General features: G+C 37.0%; 1 protein-coding gene across 5 annotated transcripts in view; it reads left to right on the top strand.

Annotated features, from left to right (window-relative positions):
• Positions 1–24,707, top strand: part of TBL1X (transducin beta like 1 X-linked) — a 371,320-nt gene that overhangs the window by 21,901 nt on the left and 324,712 nt on the right. The window contains exon 2 of one of the 5 annotated variants that reach the window (XM_078146116.1): positions 23,930–24,020. The exons of the other annotated variants lie outside the window; for them this stretch is intronic. The gene's annotated coding sequence lies outside the window, so the exon portion shown is untranslated. The remainder of the gene's footprint in view (positions 1–23,929; positions 24,021–24,707) is intronic. 5 annotated transcript variants of the gene reach the window in all.

Raw genomic sequence — 24,707 nt, 5'->3', positions numbered from 1 at the left:
TGTAAAAAGACATGAGATTTGAGTTGAATGCTGAAACTTGTTGCTCTGGGGAAGGATGTAGACCTGTGCTTTTGGGATGTTAATTTGTCAGTTGTGTGGTGGATGGGTGAGTTAGGGAATAGTTTAAGGAGGAGGTAGCTTTCTGCCTGATGGCCTTTTCTTGGTGCCAGAATTGATAAAAATGACAATAAACTCACTCCTTTCAGATGCACAGGTGGTTGGGGGTGATAACATTCTTGGGAAGTGGTATTGAAGTGTTCCCTGGCACTTTATGGATTGAGCCTACTAAAACAGTTCTGAGGTGACCTGGAAGGATTCAAGGCCTAATAGGATAGACAGGGCTTGGGTTTTGGCTATGGAGTCACAGTGGTTTTCCCTGGGTTTTCTGGATGAAGGGAAAATTCAGGAGTAGGCCGGACCTTTCAGGTTTTCTACAGATGAAAATTGAGTTCTGGATTGACTTAGAAGCAAGCCTTTGTTCAGGGTTAGGAAAGGACTTTCATTGATGGAATAATCTATTTGTCAGTCACTTCTTAGTAGCTAGAAGACTAAATAAGCAGCCTGTGCTGTGGTCAAAAGGGTGCACACAAATAAAAAGATGACTGAATGCATTTAAATAAAAATGAAAAAACACAGATATTTGTTTAATATTAAGTAAATAACATCAATCATATAGACTTCTGAGGAAGAAATTGAGAAGGGGAGAAACAAATTGACTCACTCTTTCCTCTTTCTAGGAGGTTATTTTTGAAGAAGAGAAAACAACTAACACACTTGACCTTGAGTCCCAATCAAACAACTCTTATGTATGGCAGCTACAACTGATTTCCATAGGAGTTATATCCCATTCATGTGGCTTGAAGCTCAGCCTGTTATCCCTTTCAGTGCCAATTTTGGGTTTACTTAGGCCACATGTTTTATAAATTAAGATAATTAAACAACTATGTAATTGTGGTACCCTATAACTTGGGGTTGTTTCTTCATGGAGGTCCCAATGAGAAAGGAAAATGTTGCTGCTTGGAATTTATGCGTCGGGTCCCAAGTAGTGACCTTTTAAGAATCCTCTGAAAAATTGTAGTGTGCAGGTTGGCAGGTAATCACCTTCTAATTGATTCAGTGTGTTTTCTTTGTTCTTTGCATTTGAATGAACCGAGAAGTGGAAGCTGCAGGGGAAAAAGTGAAGGAGGGTTGGGGGATGGGAGAAAAGAAGGGGACATTTTAAGCTAGACATGAAACTGAAATATAAAGGTTATATGAACTAATTTTCATTTTATATTTATGCTTAGAGGAAATGAAACTCCATCCATCCTACTTTGTTCAGCTCTTAAATTTTTCTCCTATTTTAGTCTCCAAACTTGATAACCTCTGCTCTGATCATCCAATACACTTCCTAATAGTATTTTTCCCCCAGTGGACAGGACTTGTGATTTAGTAGGAATAGGATACTCCCCATAGGAAAAATACTCTTAGTTGTTCAGTCTTTTCAATCTTATATGACTCTTCATGACCCCTTTTTGGGAGGTTTTCTTGGCAAAAAAAAAAAAGCTGGAGTGGTTTGCCATTTCTTTCTCCAGCTGATTTTACAAATGAGGAACTGAGGCAAACAGGCTGAAGTTGACTGGCCCAGGGTCACCTAGCTAGTAAGGGTCTGAGGCCGGATTTGAATTCGTGAAGATGAATCTTCCTGATTGTAAGCCCGGGACTCGATCCACTGCACCACCTACCTGCAAACTCCCTTTAACCAATGCAAGTTAGTAACTGCTCTGCAATTTAGTTTGAGAGCTAGGCCAAGCAATTTGCCCAAATTCACGCAGCCTGTGTGTGTTAAAGGCAGGACTTTGAATCATCTTCTTGAACCTGATTGGTTCTCTGTTTACTAGTTACTGTGCCAGTGTTCCTCAATAATAACGTAGCATTTAATACGACATAACCTGTTCATTTGTGTCTCACTCTGTGTACCACGCTGTCCATAGGGTTTTCTTGGCAAAGATACTGGGAGTCGTTTGCCATTTCCTTCTCCAGTGGATTAATGCAAACAAGTTAAGTGACTTGCCCAGGGTCACACAGCTAGTCAGTGTTTTGAGGCTGGATTTGAACTTAAATCATCCTGATTCTAAGTCCAGTGCTTTATCCTCTGAGCCACCTAGCTGCCTTCTATAGTATAGTGTAGTATCACATTTTTATATAGTATAATATAGTATAACATGCTGTTATTTAACAATTAATTATGACATGACACATGCTATGATATAATGCTATATATAATAACAGTTGACATTTATGTAATATTTCAAAGTTTGTATATTTTGTATGTTGTCTATGTTATCCTGTGATAAAATTATGAAGAAGTCATGATAACTGTATGAGTCAGTTATGCAGGTATTATCATTTCCATTAGGAAACAGGCTTCGAGAGTTTGAGTTACTTACCCCTAAGTCACACAAATATTAAATATTGGAGGTAGAATTTGAACTCAGGTGTCTACTGATTTTAAAAATTGAGTAACAGTAGAAGCTTCCTTTACCCTACCCATCTCGTCAGAGGAACCATCTTGCATCACACAACTCATAAAGGGCAATTCTGAACGAAGGGTAGTGTCATTACCCTGCATCATCTGTTTAGGAGCAACTAATGGGCAAGTGACTGTTTTTCGGAAGTGGCATGTTGAGTGGTCATCTTAGGAAGCTTAATAGCCTAATTTAATCTGGTCACCTGTTGGTGCCTGGCAAAGGCTCTACTTAGTCCTTATGGAGAAAGAACTTTACAAACATGGGTCCCTCAGTATTGTAAAAACCCAGGGGAGAGGATGCTGAATAGCTTGCAAGGCCTCTTTGGGCCTACATTTGAAGGAGGCAGATTTGCTGTCCACTCCATAAATGAGGGATAGAATGGTTCAGTTAATGCTAATGGCTTTCGTTTGATCCTGCCTACAGTAAATAACATAAAAGCTACTCTGTTTAGCACAGTGCCTGGCAAATTATAGGTGCTTAGTAAATGTTTATCAACTGTTAGCACCTTCCACTTGAGGAAGTGAGCAGCTTTTCTTGGTCTTCCCCCGAAGAACCCATGAGAGAAACTGAGGTACCCAGTTCACCCATTGTTTTAATTGCAAGCTTGCGGCCAGTATTTAGCAACCCCTTATATATTTGGCAGACTTTCCCTTAGTAATCCACTGGGCACGTAGCCTCCTCTTCCCTTTCATTACTATAATTAGAACAACCTGAGTGTTAGGGGAATCTTGGCCCTTGCTTAGAGTCAGCGTTCATAACCCAGGGTCTGTGAACTTGTTTTTTTTTAATTGACAACTTTATTTCAACATAAGTGGTTTCCTTTGTAATCCTATGTGTTTAATTTTATGCATTAAAAGCATTCTGAGAACTGGTCCATGGGTTTCACATGTTTTAGGGGGACTCATTCCAACAGTTCCTTAAATCCGGATTAAAAAGTGACAACAAAATAACAAAATTTAGATGATTTGGAACAATCTGGTAAATTCAGGGAGTGACAGTGTAGGGTAGGGGCTTTTGTGGATGTCCTAAATTTACTTTCTTTGTCTTAGACATCCCAATAACAATTTTATTAACATACACATAGGATGATCATCGGTCGTATTCTTGTAGATCTCTTGTTTCAAAAGCCATACTGAAAACTTCCAGAGTACTGTCATCTGCTTCCCAATTAATGTGGCAACATGGATAGTGTCTCACCGTCTCCAGCATGTCCATTTGTATGGACAGCCCTCTTTGCCTGACAGCTCCCTACCTCCCAAAAATTCAAGAATCACTTATATAGGGCTTACAGTTGGCACTGTGCTTAACACTTTAAAAGTGTTATCTCATTTGAGCTTCACCACAGTCTAGGAGGTAGGTGCTATATTATTACCCCCATTTTGCAATTGAAGAATCTGAGGCAAACAGAGGTTGAGTGACTTGCATCTCATGTCTTCTTGACTCTAGGCTTGGTGCATTATCTGCCCACATCTCAAACTTTGCTAGTTGCTCCAGCCAGGCCTGTAATGGAGTGGAGGGGGTGTTTGGTGGGGAAGGTCCATAGCTGAAGTTTGATGCCATTCACGGGAGACTGTGCCTAAAAGGTGGGATCTATTTAGATCTGAAACAGAGTAGTGATAGTGGGAAATTTCATCTCCCAAACATCTTTTTAAAAAATTAACCCCTTAATATATACAGGCAATGGGGTATAGAAATCTGTCCTGCCCTACAGGAAAATAAAAGGGAAGGGGATAAGAGAAGGGGTGGGGTGATAGAAGGGAGGACAGATTGGGGGAAGGGATATTCAGAATGCATTTCATCTTGGGGTGGGGAGAGGGGAGAGATGGGAAGAAAATTTGGGACTCAAAATCTTGTGGAAGTGAATGTTGAAAACTAAAAATAATTAATTAATAAAAAGATTACACTCACAAAAAACCAAATTCACCCCTTTCTTTGTTGTCCCGCACTGGGGAACCTCAATAGGGAGAATTAATTTTTTGTGGGACCCTTGGACGCTCGAAAAGTATCAGAGGGCCTCCACCATTTCCATCTGGGCTCTTTAACGCAAGTAGGGTTGATTTTTGCAAGAGGAAATCCTTAAGCTCCCGAAGTTGGTGACAACTGACACCCTACCCTCATCCTCATTAGCCGTTTATTCCAGTGATTTTTAACTCCTCTTTGAAGTTTTCCTTCAACTTACCAAGTTCTTTGGTGGTAAAAGCTCATCGATCTTCTGACTCTTTGTGGAGGAAGTAATTTGCTTGTTTCGGAGAAAGCGGTATCCTGGAGTCTTTATGGGGGTAGTCCCAAGGCTCCCTTTTCTTACCAGAGTTTTTGTTTTCAACCTTCATCTTCATCCCATCTCCTATTCTCTTCTCTTCCAGCTCTTATCTCTGCAGGTCTTAACACATTTATTCTGTGACACTTCTGGGTCAGAGATCCTGTTCCATTTCTCATTTACAGCCTGTCCTTCTCTGTTCCCCCATTATCATTGCTGTTTTCCTCTCAGTTGTTACTACACATGTTTCTCTACCTTCAAGGCACAGGTCTGAAAAAGCAAAAACATTCATCCCTATTTCTGAGATAACTTACTTTAATTTTCTTTATGGTAGCTTTACTAAAACTGCCAATAATTGCCGGAGGATAGGTAATCTTGTTTTTCTTTTTTCCTTTCTTCTATCAAGCTTCTTAAATACTCATCTTGCTAATCCTACAGTCGGTGTGAGCTGACTCCTTAAGGATCCCATTGAGAGAATTCCTTGAATATGTCTAAAATCACTTCCACTATAAGATCCAGGCCCCGGAATCTGGCCATATAATATCTAGAGGTTCCCTTTCTTCCTTCCCTTTAATAATGAAGTTAACCAGAGTTCCTTGTAATCAGCCTCTGCTAACTGTTACTTAATATTCAGAGCCAGGCCTAGCATAGGTTAGTCTGGGATTCAGGCCTGGAATTAAAATGCAACAAAAATGTCATGGATCATAAAATACAATTAAAAACAACTTTACTGATAGTGAGTCTAAGAAGAACACAAAAAGGTGTCCCCCATAGGGCAATGAGAATTCTGCTAAAAGCTCTAGAACCCTGACTAGATACAGGATAGGATTTTTGTACCCCTGGCTAGCCCTTTGGGTCAACTCAGTCTTCAGGACAGACTCTGCTTCCTTAAAAAGGAAACCATGCCGGGCTATAGAGAATAAGTAACGTTCCTACCATGCAAGTGCCCACTATATGGAAGGCGCAGGGGACAGAAAGGTAGAAAATAGCATACTTTTTGCCCTCAGAGTATTTTCTCATAGTGAGATAACACTAATGGAAAGCAGTATGGTTTGGATTCATTGGATATGATGGGTTCATATCCAAGCTTTTACAGTCTTTTATACCCAGTCAACTTGTTAAAATTACTTAATGTGTCTGGGTTTTAGCTTTCTCCTTTGTAAAATGGGGAGGGGGGGGAGATAGACTGCACCTCTATGGTGTCTTCAGTTCAAAATAAGGTACATGGTCATACATGACAGTGGCAAAAGAAAGATGAAGTTGTTCAAGGCAATTTTTAAAAGAGAAATGTTCAAATTTTTACTCAACATTTTTTTTAAGTTAAAAAAGTAACTTAAACCCCAGGTTCTTTTTTTTGGATTATTGAAAAATTTTAGAGATGGGTTACCTCTCAAAAGTGAATGGGGAGAGAGGGAGAAGAGTTTGGGGAGTTTTCAGGAAAGGAGAGAAAGTCTGGAACAGCTACAATGGGGATTACAACAGATTATCAAAAAGAAAGGAATCCTCTGTGTGTATGTATGTGTGTGTGTGTGTGTGTGTGTGTGTGTATGTGGCATTTTTATGGATTAGAAATATGACCTCAGAGGTCTCTCCTATAGGACAATTTAAAAAGTGGATTAACATTTTATATACATACATATATATATATATATATATATATGTAGTTATTTTGGTAAAATATGGGAGGGGCTTGTGAAAATTCTATAGTTTATCATAATTTGGGGGGTGGGTGATGCATAGACTTAATAAATTTATCTACAAAGAATCTAAATATAGTCATTGAGTTGAAAATGACCTTGGCCATTTGGGCTAATTTTCCATCCAGTGAAGGAATTATGCCTTGCTTTAATACTTAGAGTGATGTGTGATGTCATGTGGGCTCACAGATTTAGAGCTGGGAGGAACCTTAAGGTCTGTAGTCCAAACCCCTCATTTTTACATATTAGAAAACTAAGTAGAAAGCTGAAATAACGTGCCCAATTGCCATTTCCATTTTTTTAAACACCTCTGTCGTAACTTCATCATGCTGAGCTGAAATCTGTCTTCCTGTAACTTATCTCTTGGTCTTGATTTTTGCCCTTTGGAGCTATGAGGTCTTAACCTGCTTCCATAAGTCGTTCCTTTAGATATTTATAAATAGCTATCATTTCTCTGTAGGAAGTCTTTTCTTTAAGTATCCCAGTTCCTTTAATCATTCTTAATGTGACATTGTTACATAAAATAACATTCCTTATATAACCTTCCTCCTTTTTCTCAGTTCCAAGATTGCTTTTCTTTTGTGGAAGAAACAGAAGCAGTGTAAAAGTTGAGTGGTTTTTCCTTCTTTCCCTCAAATACTATCATTGTCCCACCTACTATGAATAATATGTTATTACCAATTTTTAGTTAAATAAAATGCAAATAGGTAGCTAGTTATATGTTACAGCATGTATTTCATGATGAAGAAGCTTTCGCAGAAAAAAAATGTGGTTAGTTATTCAGTAGTATAATTTGGTCCAATCACATTTTTAATAATCTCCAAGAAACTCTCAAGACTTTTTTTTTGCTCTTTTTTTTAATTTAGTACTTTATTTTTCACCAGTTACATGTAAAAACAATTTTTAATATTCGTTTTTAAAACTTCGACTTCCAGATCCTCTCCTTTCCTCCTCCCTCATTGAGAAGGCAAGCAGTTCAACATAGACTATACATGTGTAGTCATGCAGAACATTTCCATATTAGTCATGTTGTGAAAGAAAATATAGACAAGAAAAGACCTGAAAAATAAAGTTAAAAAAAAGTGTGCTTCAGTCTGTATTCAGACACCATCAGTTCTTTCTCTGGGAATGGATAGCATTTTTCATCCTAAGTCCTTCAGAGTTGTCTTGGATCAAGACTCTTATTGTACCAGAATATGGTATTCAGTATTGCTTGAAATGGAGTTGATAGTGAAGATTTTTTTAAATGCAGTGAGTTCTTGTTTCCTAATTAGACCGTCTTATTTCATTAAATGGATTATGTATAATCTCGACTAGTATATACTCCTTCCGGATATTTTATATTTCTTCTTTGTTTCCTTATAGGCTCAAAACAATATTTAAATATTTAGTAAGTACAAAATAATCATTAATTGATCCATGATGACATTTTGTTGTATTATAATGCATTTGACACACATAGGTAAAGTTTCTTTATAAGAACATACTATTACAATTATATCAAAATAAATTTATTGCTAGAAACACATTTCCAGTCTATAGACTCTTTTAATGAAATAACTGTATTCTAATGAAAACTTTGGAACTCAGGAGGTGAAGAGGAGGGAAAATGTCATCTCTACATAGATTCTACCTCTATTCCCAGTCTCCTTGTTGGCCCTTTTGTTTTGGAGCTTCAGATATTTGAGGTGAAAAGGAGTTAAGAGATCCATTGTTCGATCATGCTGAAAAAAAATGAAGTATAACTTTTTACTTGCAGAGCAACAATTTCCGTACAATGTCTTTTCATCAAAACAGGTGCATCTTTTTTTAAATTAAATTAATTTATTTATTTTTAGTTTTCAGCATTTACTTCCATAAGCTTTTGAGTTTTCAGTTTTCTCCCCCTCCCCAAGATGGTGTGCAATCTGATGTAAGCGCTACATATATATTCTTATTAAACATATTTTCATATTAGTCATGTTGTAAAGGAGAATTAGAACCAATGGGAGGAACCATGAGAAAGAAGAAAGAAAAAAAAAGAGCAAGCAAGCAAATAGTATGCTTCCATCTGCATTCAGACTCCATAGTTCTTTCTCTGGATGTGGATAGCATTTTTTATCATGAGTCTTTTGGAGTTATAACAAGTGAATCTTGACATCAATGCAGACCAAGGGAAACATCTGTTGTAGGGAATTATCCATAATTTAGAATTTGCTGTAACCATATGTGCGCAGTATTGTTTGCATGGGCCAAGCAACCAGGATATAGAAATTATTTTGTCACAAAGAACTTCCCCTTTTTGGGTAATGGTACTCTCTGTAATGGTGTATTATCAGCAAAAGCTCTTTGGTTCCCTCAATCCTGGTGTGGGAAAAGGCTGTTAGTAGCCCAAGTTCTCTTGGATTTGGGGGAATCTGGATTATAGGGACCCTTGGGGAAGGAATGTTCATTTCTTCAATCCTACTTTTATTAGCTGGTTTCCTTTTTTGGTCATCTATGTCAGTGCCTTCTAAAGGCACCAAGTTAGTAGGTTTTATAAACAAATGATCTAAATGCCCTTGATGGCGTAAGATAATTAAAAAAGGGGTAAGGAAGAAATTAGGGAAAATTTGCATTCATTAAAAATGAAAACTTTGCCTTATATTTAGTTAAATGCAACTGCTATGGACTCTAGGGTCCAATGAATCAGTAAGTCAGTCAACAATCATTTATTAAGTGTTTACTATGTGCCAGATACTGTGCTGAGTGCTGGGGATACAAAGAAAAGCAAAAACAAAACAGAAGAAAAACCCAGTTCCTCCCTCAAGATACTTAACATTCTGTATTGGAAGGAGACTACATGAAGGTCCATTCAGACTGGCCTTGCTGCTGTATGCTCCTGTCTTCAGCTGTTGTGCAGGCTGACCCACATATATGGAATACCCTTTTCTTACCTTCACTTCTTAGAATTCCACGTCCTTCAAAATTGAGCTTGTGCAAGAAGCATTTCCTTATGATTCTGTTTGCTAGTGCCTCCCCAAATTGCCTCTTACTTATTTTGTATATATTTATATGCATACATGTTTCCCCTTGGATAGAACGTAAACTCTTTGAGGACAGGGACTGTCTCATTTTTATTTTCATATCCTCAGTGGCTAATGGAGTTTCTGGCATATAGCTTCATAAATTCTTATTGGTCAATTAATTGAGTTAGTAATTTCGAATGTTATGATAAAAATTCAGCAAACTCAACATTTTTTGTTGAATGAAAACAAAAAGAAAACCTTGCTAATAAAAATAATTGAACTCCTGACAGTAAAATGTAGTTGTGAATAAAAATTACTGGCTTTTGATAAAGAAGCACACCAATAAATATTCATGTAATTACTATACCTATTTTATAGCTGTGGAAACAGATCCCGAGAGGCCAAATGAGTTGTCCAAGGTTAGCTGTCTAGTCAGGGGCAGACCTTGCACCTGCGCATTAAGTCTAGCTATTCTGAATTCAAATCCAGATCTTTCCTCACATTGCTTCAGAGTAGTCTGGAAGGAAGTTTATGTCAACTGATTTCAGCTCTTCTTTTGTCAGCTATGAGAAAGTTTAAGAATAGGTTTTGTTCCCAATCATATCATGCAATATGAAATTATCTTAGGTTATACTTTCCAGAGAGAAATATTGGTTAGGTTGGAAATAGAATTCTGCATCCACATGGGGAGATAATGGCAGGAGAGAAGATGTGAAAGGACAAAAGGATGAAATATAAAAATGGAAAGGGGTAATATACTTATTGCTCTTGTGTTTCTAAATGAGTGAACTGAATTAGAATAATACACATTCATCCTGTGTTTTCCCCAGGTTTATGATCTGGCGCAGAGGAATTGTTGAGAGTAACCCCAGTGACCTTTGAACTTGACCCTCATTTTTTAATCTGCTTTGTAAGCAACAATTAGAATTAAGCGTTTTCAGGTACTGCTTAACTGAGAATGCTGTCTAGTAACTTTTTCTGCTGCACCAAAATGATCTGTTTCTGCCTGCCAGAATTTTGCACATATCTTCATATACACATGAATTCCAAATGCCCTTAAATGAGTTCACATTCCTCTTGAAAATCTAAGAATACTAGGCAAACCCATTCCTAGTGCTACTTATTTTTTTCATCACCCCAGAATTTCAAGCTTGCTGGGTAATTCAGTTCAATTCACTAAGCATTTAAGTGCCTTCTCTGTACAAGGCATGGTGCCAGGCACCAAGGATAGAAAGACAAAAAGTGGAAAATGAGGTCTGCCCTAAAGGAACTTGTACTGTGCTAGTGAAATACGCCTCTATCTCCCCCACCCCCGAATAGTATACATGGTGTATTATAGAATTATGTTAACAGTATCTCTGGTTTTGCCAACTTGAATTGGAATCTAGGTCCCACCCCCACATTTTGGAAATGGAGACAGTTTATATTACAATAATTTCCCCATCTCATCCATTGTTCTCTCCAAATCTTTGTGAGCAGAGCTGGGATACTGGAGCACCCCATCTGCACACTGACTTGCAATTTGGGGTAAGAGCAGTGGTGAGGGTGGGGTCAAGATCTGGGTTCAGGTGTTGACATTGGCATCACGATGGACAAGTCATTTTATCTTTCCAGGGCTCAGGTACTTCATCTTTAAACCAAGGAGTTATGGACTAAGTAAGGTGTTGTCACTAAGGGTTTAACTCCACTGATACATGAGACAAAAAATTCAATGATGTGACTTCAAATACCCACTTCATTTTTAACAATTGGTGCAGCTATTCAGCATCACAAAGGCAAAAACATCTATGTATTTTTTTTTAAAGAATCATTTGTTATAGTGTACCCCGAAGACTTGCTCTGCTGTTACAGGACAGTGTTACAGATGAGATTTTGTTACCAGGAGATCCATTTGGCCCTTACGGTAATCATCACTCCTGGGTGGAATCCAAGTTGGATTCATATTATATCAAATTCCATTGTGATATAGGGAGGCCCTTATGCATTTCTTTTCTTTATTATGTAACTAGGAGGCTCTACAAGGAGGCATAGTCAGAGGTTGATTGGATGCTATCAGACAAACAAAATCAAATTCAGACACTTAGTCTAAATGGAAGTAAGGAATTAGGTTACCAGTATCTCATTATCTTAGTTCTCTTGTGGCAGAGATACAAGATTGAGCCATGGTGACATGTTCACACATCTAGTAACTGTCTTTTTCATAAAAGCAAGGAGGGAAATTGTTCTTAAATATTAGACCAACTTTTTTTTTTCAGTGATGGCAGAGATAAGATTTTTATGGATGTGGTTTTGATGCTATCTTTTAAATTGGTTATAATTTGACCCATTTATAGTGTGGATTTTCAGAGCAAGAAATGTTGAACTCCACTTGTAATATTATTTAATACAATATTAGTTAATACAACAAAAGTAATTTTATTACTTTTATTCCCTTTTAAAAAAACTGTTTTTTTAAAAAATATTCTTTGCTTATCTTGTAGCAGTTGTAACACAGGGAAACAAAATTGCATGCTCTCCTTATGTAAGAAGTTGTTGATTTTAGCACTTTTTAACTTTTTTTGTCCTTTCCCTGTTTTTGAAATATTTTAGACTGAAGCTGAAAGATCTTTATTTTTTTTTTCCTGAGAATTTACTGAAAGGGTGGTGGTGTTAAGTATATTATGCTTAGGGGAAATACCTTTCTACCAGCATCACAGGATAACCCATTTACATTGGTCACCAACTAACTCTCCTGACTAGGGTAAAGAGTCTGATTAGCAGATGCCAGTGAAGGATGATCATCCTGGACATTGGCCTTGTGCTGTTTTGATGGGTGGTTGGGGAACCTGCAGTCTGGGAATAGACAAGCACTAGAGAAAGGTTATATGTCACCCCTCCCCCTCTTTCCCAACCTCCTTCCACAAAAACTACTCAGGTTACACATTCCTTGCCCTCCCTTAATCTTCTCTCCTTTACTTCTTTTTCTCCTTTGAGATCGGCCTTGATCTCTTTTTTATTCAGATTTCACTTGAAAGGGGAGATGGGCTAGGTTTTCTAAAGGCTTTGCACCACCACCATAACTCTGCCCTGACTTGGTAAGGAAAAGAAGGGAAGAAAGGAAATTTCAGGGAAGGAAAGAGGGAAGGAAGTTAAAAGCTATCAGACTGGGATGCTTTGGGAATTCCAGTTTTATGTGCTAAGAATTTATGCCTTTAACAAAAGAGGGCATGATCCCATATTATTTGGAGGCATTGCGGTAATGTGGAAAGAATGGTGGATTTGAAGTCAGAGAACATTAATTAAACTCCCAGTCCTGTTTCTTTCTCTGTGACTGTTATCAAGACAATTAACCTCTTTGGACTTCAGTTTCCACACGTGTAAATTGAGGGTGTTGTTCTAGATCAAAGGTGTCAAATGCATTTGGTCCACAACATTCTCTAGGGCCCAAAGCAGATTCAAATGTAACTGGGAAATATTTAACAAAATAAATAAAAATACAATGCAACGTAGATAATAGCGCAGTTAAAAAAAAAAACCAAAACAAGACAAAAAACTAAGTCAGTATGCAGGCCAGGATACTTATGTACAGATTAGTACCAAGCCCCCCTTTTCTCTTTGAGTTTGACACAGCTGGCCTACATGACCCCTTCTAGTTGTAAATCTATGACTTTTCCTACCTTTTAGGGAAGTATTGGGATTGACTTATTATGGTAATGAGAACAAGATGTTTTCTTCAGATATTAATTTTAAGGGGAGTGAAATTGTTTGTGGTGGTATTTTGTTGGATTTTTTTTTTTAAGATTGGGAAAGAAAATTTAGAGATACGAAAAAAGTTGCTGGCCTAAAAGGACTGGAGGCTGAAGTTTTTTGCATAGTACAAATGCATAAATCAATTGATCAGTCCGTCATCATGCATTTATTAAGCACCTATTAATCACTGGGGATATTAAGGGGAAAAAATGGCCTCTGCCCTCAAGGAGCTTACATTCTGTTCTGTAAGGGAGACAATACTATATTTGAAATGTATACAAACCAAAGAGCTAGGAGAGCAGTTCATATGAGGATAGCATTATTTAAAAAAAATCAACTACTTTGAAAGGCGTTAGAAATTCTAGTGAATGAATGTAATGATAAATCACCGTCCAGAGAAGCCAGCTAGAGGGATGGCCTTAAAATGTGGGATGAGACCCATATTTGGGTATGACCAATGTGGATGTTTGTTTTGCTGTGGACTTTAGGTTTTCTTTTTCTTTTATTGTTCAACTTTGGGGGGAGGGGAAGAGGAGAAATAAATGCTTTTAAAGAATGAATGAATGAATAAAAAGCATAGAAGAGAACAGAAGGAAGTTCAGGGGGAAACAGGCAAACAGGACAATCTTTAAAGTAGCATGTTGATATTTTTAGAAAATAGTATTTTTCCCCAATTACACGTAAACAGTTTTTCACATTGATTTAAAAAAAAATTTGAGTTCCAAATTTTCTCCCTCCTTTCCTCATACTTTGCCCCTCCCTGAAAGAGTATGCAATTTGATATAGGTTATACGTGTGCAATCAGCAAGTTGACTTATGTATTTTTAAAAAGCAAGCTGTATATATAGCAATTCAAAGTTTTACATGTGATCCCTTTTTTCTTTTACATAATATATAGAAACATTCTCTCTTTTTGTGTTTGTTAAATTCAAAATGAAATAGAAAATAAAACATAATTTTTGTGAGGGAAAACACTGTATGGTGGGGGGTGGGGGGAGAGGAGGAGGGTAGAAAGGGATTAGGTGAAGAATCACGGAAGACTTCCTGTCAAACGTGGGTCAAAGGACTTAGATCTTGAAAAAATCACTCAGTCCAATTCTTTCTTTTTATAGATGAGCCAACTGAGGTCTACAGAGATTGCCACCTGGTGTTAAAACTGATGATGATGATGATGATGATGATGATGATGCATGTGTTTTGAACATATTCTCTACTAGCATACTTCTGTGTTAGAATGAGGTATCAGAAGACTTTAGTAATGCCCATACCCTTTGACTTAGAGATTGTACTAATTGGCACATACTCCATGGAAGTCACTGATTTAAAAAAAGACTCCATAATTAGCAAAATGTTTATAGCATCACTTTTTATGGTAGTAAAGCACTGGAAACAAAGTAGATGTTGATTGCTTGGGGAATGGTTAAGGAAACTGTATTACATGAATGTGATGGAATGTTATTGTTCTATGAGAAATGACAAATATGATGAATTGAGAGAAGCATGGAAAAGGCTTAAATGAACTGATGCAAAGTGAAGTCAGCAGAACAAGGAAAACAAGATGCAAAATGACAAAAACAATGTAAATGAAAAATACAACAAAAGAGTGGAAAATTAATTTTTCAAAATGACAAAGAGCAAGCTTGGCCTCATAGAATAGATATGAGAATACATCTTCTTGTACTCGTTTGCAAAGATGGGGTGTTTATGGGTGTTGAACATTTCAGACAAATGTAGTTTTTTTTCAATATAGTAGTTAGTTTTGCTGAATTTTTTCTTCTTCCCCTTTTACTTTTTTTTTTTTAGGCAATTGGAGTTAAGTGACTTGCCCAGCATCACACAGCTAGTGTCAAGTATTTGGTCTGAGGCCAGATTTGAACTCAGGTCGTCCTGACTTCAGGGCCGGTGCTCTATCCACTGCGCCACCTAGTTGCTCTCCCCCCCCCCCCAGGCCTTTTACTTTAAAAAATTTCTTTGTTATAAAGGATGGGCTCTTGGAAAGGGGTGGAGAGGAATACAGGAGGAAATGTAAAACCAGAAAAAAATATAAATATGTATATTTGTGTATGTATATATTTGTATATGTATACATACATACATACAAGAAAAGGACATTAATGCAGAGCAGGGGTGAAAAGTAGGCTGAATAAAAACAGGCAGTGAGATTCCGCCAATGGGCTGTTGTTTGCTGACTGTTGGTGTAGAACACGGAATATAGTGAGGCAGCTCTCAACACAAGTCCTTGCTCAGTAAATGTTTGTGAGTGAATGAAATCAAATATACTCTCCTTTTTTTTTTTTTGTTGCTGTACTGAGTTGTGCTGGTCCCATAACGCTCTGTTAAGGGTAGAGGTGAAAGAAACTTTTATGCACAATCTTAGCACTATTGAATAGTCAGTATATAAACATGATAGCTACATTAAATGACTCATGATCATTATAGAAATGACTTCTTCATACCTGTTGTTCTGTCCAGCAGGATCAAGACTGAAGCTAGCACTTGGGTTTCTTAAAAGCTACCAAAAATCCATCAGATGTAAGTGATACATTCATCATCAGTGATCTGATATGGATTCATTAAAACATGTAGGAGAAAGTTTTCATATCTCATTAAAGCTTATTAAAAATTCCTTAAGCCATTTGATCGTTCCAGTTTCTGATTTTGGGAACATTTCAAGTGAAATGAACTTTGAATGTTAGTCTTTAAAGAACCAAAAATCCCCACTAGTTAAGGAAAATATGAAAATACAGGTTAGCCTCAATTTGCATGTATTGACTTGATTCACTTATCTTATGTATATAAAATAGAGATTTGATTTACATGTAGAAATGATTCTCAGGCATTTTCCTTAGACTCACAGTAAGACTTCAAAGAAGTCACAGATCAGAGTCTCACTTCAAAGATGTTAGTACCTATAAATATTTTTTACAACTAATAGATCTCAGATATGTACTTAAGAGTTGATTAAAGGAAAACTGATAGTCTTCCTTAGAAAGAAAGATAATATCTCTTATATTCAAGATTGATTTTTGATAAATGAATATAATAATAGTGAACTTGCATAAAGTTGCTCATCACATGCAGAAAATATCAGTTGTCTGGTTCTTGCAGATAGTAAGCAGGAAGATCTATGTAGAAATGTAGTACTTGTAGTACTCACAAGATTGGAGTGGAAGTCAGGAGATCTGTCTACAGGCTAGGTCAATCTCATGGGTTCTCTACTTCCTTTCACCATCAAATAGGGCCAAAAATATCTTTTATGTTACAGATTAAACCCAGGTTCTGCTCTAGGTTCAACTTTTAAGTAGCAATTTGACCCCAGGCAAGCTTACTTTTCCTTGGCCACATCTATACATGAATGAAATGGACTAGCTTCCAAATCTGTTAGTATTACAAACAAGATGTGATTGTAATCAATAATCATTTTTTTTAAATAATCAGGAAAATGTCATTCAGTAGCTCACTTCATTTGGGAGGAGACTTTTTATTTGTTGCATTTTGCTTAAAAAAATTCAAGAATTTGGCTTTTGAATACCTTTCTGAATTTACCAGAGTCAGGACATTACATATATTTAAAAAAAATTTGGGGGAACAACACATGCCGTATATCTGCATCACAAAAGTAAACCCAAACTAGAGAGTTTAGTTTTATTTATGTTTCAACTGTATTTGGTATTTTGTCTTCAGACTTGGATCACGTGTATTTTTTTTTCTTCACCAAGTCTTAATTACTGAAACCCTTGCTGCCTTCTCTCTTCAAACCTAGAAATTTTAACCAATTATCCACATTGAAAATTGGGACAGAGCAGATTTTAAGAGGGGGAAAAAAAACCAACAAAAAAATACAACCCACTTCCAAAACCTCCAAATCATATAGATAGGCACAGATTCTCTGCCAAGACTGACCGAGAACAAACTGATTGGGTATTGTATGACTTTGAGTTTATTCAGTGGTTAATTTTAATGCAATAAAAGAAGCCAACTTTTTAGTCATGTGGTCAGTGTCACTTACCATGCTGATGCACGTCAGCTGAACAGATTTCATCTTTTTATGCTATAACTGACAGCAAAGTAGATGGATGTTCTGTGGGAACTCGTCTACCATTACAACTTTTTTTTTTTGTCCTCTTGGAACTTCTGGGTTTACTTTGCTAACACTCTTTTTGAAACACTTGAGTGAGATCATCCCTAAGGTGTCCCTGTCAGCTCTAAATGTGAAAATGCTTTAGAAGTGTAAAATCTTATATAAACGTAAAATTATTAGTGAGTTCTACCAACTACATGGAATATTGGCATAGTCAGTGTGGCTGCTTAATTTAATTCCCATAGAGTCTGTAAGAACATTTCATAAAATGGTAATCACTGTGTGCTATACTTTAATATATGTGTGCTTTTAATGAGTTCGTAAAAATCATCTGGGTTGATTTCATATTTTACTTTTGTTTCACTGGCTGTGTGGGAGAATTAAATACATAGAGATTGTGCAGTGAATAGGATAAAATGTTTTTTGAAGTGAATATTAGGATTAGTAATTACGATTTTTACTATGTGTTAGGGCCAATATCATTCTTCCCCCTCCCCCACTCCATACCCCAGGGGACCATAGCTCTGAAATCATAATGAATCCTGGAAGTCAGTGGTAAAATAAGATTTGATAGACATATTTTGCTTTACTTAATCACTTTTTCAGGAATGTATTAAATGGAAAAGTGAAGTTACAGTGTTTGGCTGTTCAGGCTAAGATTTAGCTTGACCTGGGCATACAGGCCAACTGTAAAATTTTATAATTGGAGCTTTTTCTTAATGTCTTATTTAGCAGTGTTATCAGTGGTAAAAAATTTTTTTTCAAAGTGCTTTTTATTAATTTTTCCCAATGAGGTAATTTGAAAGATGGGATATATATGTATGTGCATGTTTATAAATTTACATACTCTAATATACGTATATATATGTGTGTGTGTATGTGTATGTATATATACATATATATATATATAAAAATATATGATATATACACACATCTATTTAAAGTAGTGAAAAGCCCATTTACTATATATTGACTTTTTAATGGGGAAATTAAGCCTCATGTTCTAGTAGCATTTTATACTTATAAAGTTCTTTCCTCAATTTAACAAACAATTACTCTGTACAAAGCACTCTGTTAGCTATAATAGCTTTTGCCTTCAGTAAGCCTACATTTTATTGATGGGATGAAACAATTAGGCAGACAAGTAAATGTGATATGATTTGAGGAGAGAGAGGGGACTGACAACTCGGGGGGAGGAGAGAATCAGAAAAAGCATTTGATAAGAGGTTGCCTGGCCCCTAAGAGGAGTCTTGAAGGATTTTAGATAGGGTGGACAAGTCTTTTTAAAGGAATTGGGAGCTGGACTATTGATTTTGGTCAAAGAGATCACATCATTTGGAACATATCAACTACGAAAGAGCTTCTGAAAAGATAGTTGAGAGTCAGATTGTGGAAGGCTTGAAATGCTAGGCTGAGAGGTTTCTGTTTTGTCATTGGGGCAGTAGGGAGCTAGTAAAAATTCTTGAGCAGAAGATTGGCATGATCAGACCTGGGTTTTTTGAATATTAATTTGGCAGTTCTGGTACACATATTTCTAAAATGATGTATGATGTTTTATGTAGACTTAGCTGACTGGTAGTTAATAGGGGGGAAAAACCCCTTGTCTTCCATCTTGTATGATACTGAACAAGTTAAAAAGGTTTGTTTTACTCATTTAAGAAGAGTTAACTTGGCTTACAAATAGCATCTCTTTTTCTTCGTTTTCCTTCCTTTTTAACACCTGAACCTAAGCAGCTGTCAATTTCAAATTTCTTGGCTTTCATTTTTCAGCACAGGATGTTATATTTTGTATGCTAACATCTCCTTATTGTACTTCCTACACACATCAAGTTGACACCTAGTGATCTACTCTAGGATAAAGACAGAAAATGGTAAGGTCCCAAGATAAACTGGAGTTCACAGAAACTAGTTTCTCAACTGATTCCAACACTAAAATCAGCTAAACACTGTTGTAGTCTCTACCATAGATTGTCTTGTTTGGTGAGCATAACTGCCAATTAGAAGTACAAATTTAAATTTCTGTTGGGTAAATTCAGTGTTTTAAAAATGCAAATCAATTTATCTGTGTCTAGAAAATAGGCTTTCAATACTAAATACTCATAAACATATATATAGCATATTCTTAAACTACAGCTTTTTTAAAAAAAATAAATTCTTATCTATATCTTGTCTGTTTTTATCACCCATATTACCATGGTATCCCTTCTCCCAGCCTCTCCCATGGAATCATCCATTATAATAAAAAAGGAATTATAAAAATGAAGAAAAAAAGTTTTGTAAAACTAACCAACATATCAGAAAGTTGGGTGTTACACACAGCGTTCCATATCTATGGTCCCACCTCTGCAAAGAAGGAGGTGGGGGAGGGGAGGGAGGAGAGGGCCTTATCTTCTCGTTGATCTTCTTTGGGACCAAATTTGGTCATTGTAGACAGCATTCAATTTCAGTTGTTACTATTTTCATTTGTAGCTGTAGGTACTGTGTATATTATTTTCCTGTCTATAGCCTTTATGCTGAGGATGCATTTGATTTTTGATAAGAGCGTATAGCTGTGAAAAGAATGGTGGTGACAAAAGGTTGTGATACTTCCTGAGTATGCTAGGGAAAGTCAGGTCAGCCCTCTAAGCCTGTTTTTATTCATCTGTAAGATGGTGTTGTCTACCAGAATAATGGTGGTACTGGGGAGGTGTGAGTTATGCCCCCCTACCCCTACCTCCTTTTCCACATGCCCAGTTGGGGACTGTTGCAAGCACGGAAGTTGGTGGTGCTGAGCTGGGACAGTGAACTTCGAACCTTTGTGGATTGGGCCTCAGCTGTGGACCCTTTGGGCAAGAAGAGCTTAGCAACAAGAGCTTGTTTTAGGGAGTTTGGAGAGGAGCTCCGTAGAGACTTTTGGGAACCTCCTGGGCTACCTTGTCACCAGTGTCCTAGGCGGGGTGACAGTAAACTATATAATGGTTCTTGCCACATAAGCCAGGCTAGTTTTTGTGGCTTCGTTTTTTATTTTTAAATTCCTAAAAAGGTAATGAAATTGTCTTTGAGACTCAATTAGTCCAGGGAACTAAAGCTCAAGCCTTTGACATGACTTCTTGGTACTTCTTGGTGGTCAAAGTACAAAAGCTAATACAGGAGGAGTCAAACTAAACATTTACATATTTTCTTAGGGGAAAAGCAAATATTTTCAACCTTCCCAATGCTTCTGTGTACAGTACTCCTGAATGCTCACCATTCAGTACTGTAGAACAGGCCATCACTTTTGATGACTGAAAATGAAATTCGTATTACCAACCGAGACAGAAATTGGTTGGAACTTATAGGAAATACAAACTTGACCTTTGTGAGTGTGTGTTGTGGTAGAAGATGAGAATACTAATTTTTTTTGGTGCCTCAAAGAAGAGCATGAGAAAATTACATACCGAGGGAAGTGAAACATTTTTCGACTTTTAAACAGAGAAAACTTTGAGCAAAATTAGTTTTATTGATGAAAAACTACATTTTTATTCATTTTCATCAGTTTCCAACTCTGGATTATGGTTTGCACTTTTAAATCCTCCCAAATCCTGATGTGACCATAAATAATGTGGAGAAAACAGACTGTAAAGTAGTACTTTGAAAATAACATTTGTGATGAGATTTTTTTTCTGATTATAGTAATAGAGAGAATATTTGTAAAGTTCCAAAAAAGGTATGTGCGTGTTTGTTTTTTGAGATGTCTGGAAACATAAGGCATGAAATGATTAGACTTGTTCCTGTAGTACATGTACAAAGGTAAGGAAAGGTATTTGGGAAGTGAAGCTATTGGCCTGCAGAAGGTCTGGAATATATAGTTATTTGCCAGTTATCCTCAGATAACATCGGCATTTGTTTTACCCTTGGCAAAGCTAGCTTTCAAGTTTATTGATGCTTAGCACCTACTCAGCTTAACTGGTTAGTTGTTGACTTCTCAGGTACTCTATTGACTGTTAGCAGCCACTCATACTTAATTACTTTTGTTGACGTCTATCTAGGCTTTCTCTTTTTGCCCAGGTCCTATAAATTAGTCTTTTGAAACTCAATCTCTTTATTACCATCCCAGGTGTCTGGCATGTTTGAGAGAGGTCTCCGCTTCATAAGCCTTGGTTAGGTGGGAGACTGAGCTGTCTGGTAATAATAGTGAAAAGTTTGGCAGGATTGGTAAACTTCTGAGCTAAGATTTCATTATGTGGCTTCATTGTTTTTTTAAAGGAACTGTCAATAATATCATTGATTAATTCAACAAACAATTCTTTACTGAGTAACCTCCTCTTCTGTGTCTTTATGCAAGACCTTGTGGAGAAGTATAATACTTCTAGCCTCTGCCGCAGAGAACCTCACCTCTGGTTGAAAGAACTACAAACAAATGTGATAATACTTGATTTTCTTTGCGGAGAGAGTTACTCATTAACATACCTGTTTGTTGGGATTTGGATCAATGAATGAATGAAAAATCATCTCTTAAGCTCTTTACATTATGTTAAATTCTGGAGATACAAATACAAAAATGAGACAGTCCTACCCTCAAGTATCTTACATTCTAAAGCTAGGAGACCATGGGTATAGTATGGGCCAGGGGAGAGGGTAGATGGAGTGTGTTGGTTTGGAAAGTCACATGGATAAAGGGAATAGATTGGCATACTCTTTCCTTTGGCAGTAGCTTTGGCTGTTTGGATTTGATTATAGTTCCACTTCTGGGAAAAGCTTGGGGTAGCAAAGATTCAGTGTTTCAGAGTGACCAGGTTATAGGATTTGTGGTAAGTAGGAAAAATAGCAAAGGATGTAAAATCAACACAGGTTATTGTTATAGTTTCAGTTTTCCTTTGCCAAATACCAGAGACCTCTCCAGACCCTGGTGCAGTCTGACCATGGTTTTTTCAGTTAAATTCAATTGGTCTAGAATTTACTGAATGGACTTGCTATGGGCATAGAACAGGGCTTATTGCAAATAGATAGATAAGGCATTGGAAAAACCAAGTAAAATTATTACAGTACAAATTCGGGACATTTTTCCAGTTTGCAGAAAACTTGATGCTACTGTTACCTCCTTTTCAGTTCCTCCCGGAGGGGAAGAGTTTATTGCTGGTGCATAGCCGTTGTTTGTTGCAATTAGTTTTTATTGACTAGGATGACCTTAATAGGTTTCGTTGATATACCTTGGATTTATTACCATTTAGCCCTTTAAATCTCTGGGAGGCTGCTACTATAACAGAGATCATATTAATTAGCTGTGAGAGATACATTTTATATTATGTATTTTTTTCTAAAACTTAAATGTAGCATAGTTGAAATTGAGTGTAAAAGTATGTAGCCAACTACAGTATTATCTTTCTCTTTCTGGGAAGTGAGAATGGGGGTTGATGAGGAGGTTGGTCAGGATGATGTTATTACCAGAAAGGTGAGAGATGTCATCAGTGGTTAAAAACCGGATGCATTTTGTACCTTGTGCCCATTGGGTTGGTTTCGTTTTTGATACTGAAGGAAGACAGACCACTTACTTACGTCTTAGCCCCAGTCAAAGTAACCGGAAAATTATGGTAGGTAGCAATGACAGCTCTTCTATCACAGTCTGAAATCACTGGCTCTGGATTCATTTATTATTTTTGTGTATTTATTTATTTTGTAGAATGGATAAAACAAGATGGCTGCTGAAGTAGTTTTGTATTCAATCTAATTAACTCCACTAGAACCGTAACTACTTTAAAGTGAAAAGTCACTTAACATATTTCTGCCTCAGTTTCCTTACCTGTAAAATAAAGATAATAATAGCACCTACCTCCCAGGGTTGTTGTGAGGGTCAAGGGAAATAATTGTTAGAGCACTTAGCATAGTGCCTGGCACATAGTAAGCACTATGTAAATGTTGTTGTTATTATTATTAACTGTGCTGTTTTTCAAGCTGGCTAGCAGACCCTCTCAAAGCTTTGGGGCTTGCATGTACTCTGACCTCCTTTTCCTCCTCCTGTCAGAACTTGGACTGGCATTCCTGGGACCCTGGGCACTCCGTGACCGGTGAGAATTCACCTTATCTTGCCATTCCAGAATCATGCCCCTTGTACTCAGACCTCCTCTTCTCTTCATTCTCCTCATTTCTAGTATTCCCTTCACCATGCCTTTTCTCTCCTCTCCAACTCTAGCTTCTCTATGTATGCTCTCTGTTGGAATTTAAGCTCCTTGAGGGCAGGGACTGTATTCCTGGCTTGTCTTTATATTTCCAAAGTTTAATACAGTTCCTGGAACCTAGTAAGAGCTTAAGAAATTTTTAAAAATTAATTCATTTGCCACCCACACTGCTATGTAGCATGTAATAAACAAATTTCCTTTGTCATGGAAATGCTGTGAGAGTATGCTTTCCTGATACCTTCCCATTCAGGGAAAGTAGAGAAATCAGAAAGGAACTGAGCATTAGCTTTCATTCTGAAGTTGAAATTTATATTGTTATCTCAGGAGCTGCAAACTTTCTAAGAAGACCTGGGGAGTTTAGTTGACTGAAAGCCCCAAATACATCAACTGGGTGATGTGGAAGCCAAAGAAACTAATGCAGACTTAGACCACACTTGCAGAGGCATAGTGCCCACAATGAGAGATTCGATAGTCCTTCAGCCTAGGCAGACCACATCTGGACTTTTGGGTATAGTTCCATGTTGTTTATTTTAGGAAGGCCGTTGGCAAGCTGTAACCTATACGTTGAAGTGGATCCAGAATGAGGAGGTGTCTCAAAACCATGCTGTACTCGGATAGAGGAATGGTTAGTGGGGAGAAGGGTTATGTATTTGGGAGGAGGGAGGAGAGACAATGTATCTCATCAAATAGTGGTGAGAGACTTTGTTTTGTTTGCCTTCAGAGGATAGAGGGAGAGATGGAAATCTATAGAAATCTATTTTTCCATCCATAGATAGAAATGTTCTTTAATGGTTGTTCAGAATTTCCTGTTTTAAATAATACTAATACCAGCTGAGATAAATTCTGCTTGATCATCCCCCCCCCAAAAAAAAAAAGTTGGGAATTGCTGTCTTTTTTTTTCTTTTCTGTTGAGTTTTGTTTCCTCTTTCTGATGGTTCCTCCTATTGGTTTGAATTTTTACTTACAACATCACTAATAAGAAAATATGTTTAATAGGAATGTAAATGTATATCCTGTATCAGATTGTGTGCCGTCCTGGGGAGGGTGGTGGGGAGGAAGGGGGAGAAACATATTAAATAACTCAGAAGCATATGGAAGTGATTGTTGATAAATCAAAATAACTAAATAAACGAAATAAATAAATAAACAAATAAATAAATAAAAGAAATTGCACTACTCACAAAGAAAAAAGTTGGGAAGAGACAGAAACTTCCCAACAATTAAAGTTGTCCAAAAGTAGAAAGACCTGACTGAGAAGGTATAGTGAGTTTCCTATCACTGGAGGTACTTAAGTGCAGGTTTGAATAGCTGC

The sequence above is a fragment of the Phascolarctos cinereus genome, unplaced genomic scaffold, assembly GCF_003287225.1.
Source record: "Phascolarctos cinereus isolate Bilbo 61053 unplaced genomic scaffold, phaCin_HiC Scaffold_726;HRSCAF=1367, whole genome shotgun sequence".
Taxonomy (NCBI): domain Eukaryota; kingdom Metazoa; phylum Chordata; class Mammalia; order Diprotodontia; family Phascolarctidae; genus Phascolarctos; species Phascolarctos cinereus.
This window is presented reverse-complemented; position numbering and strand designations above follow the sequence as displayed.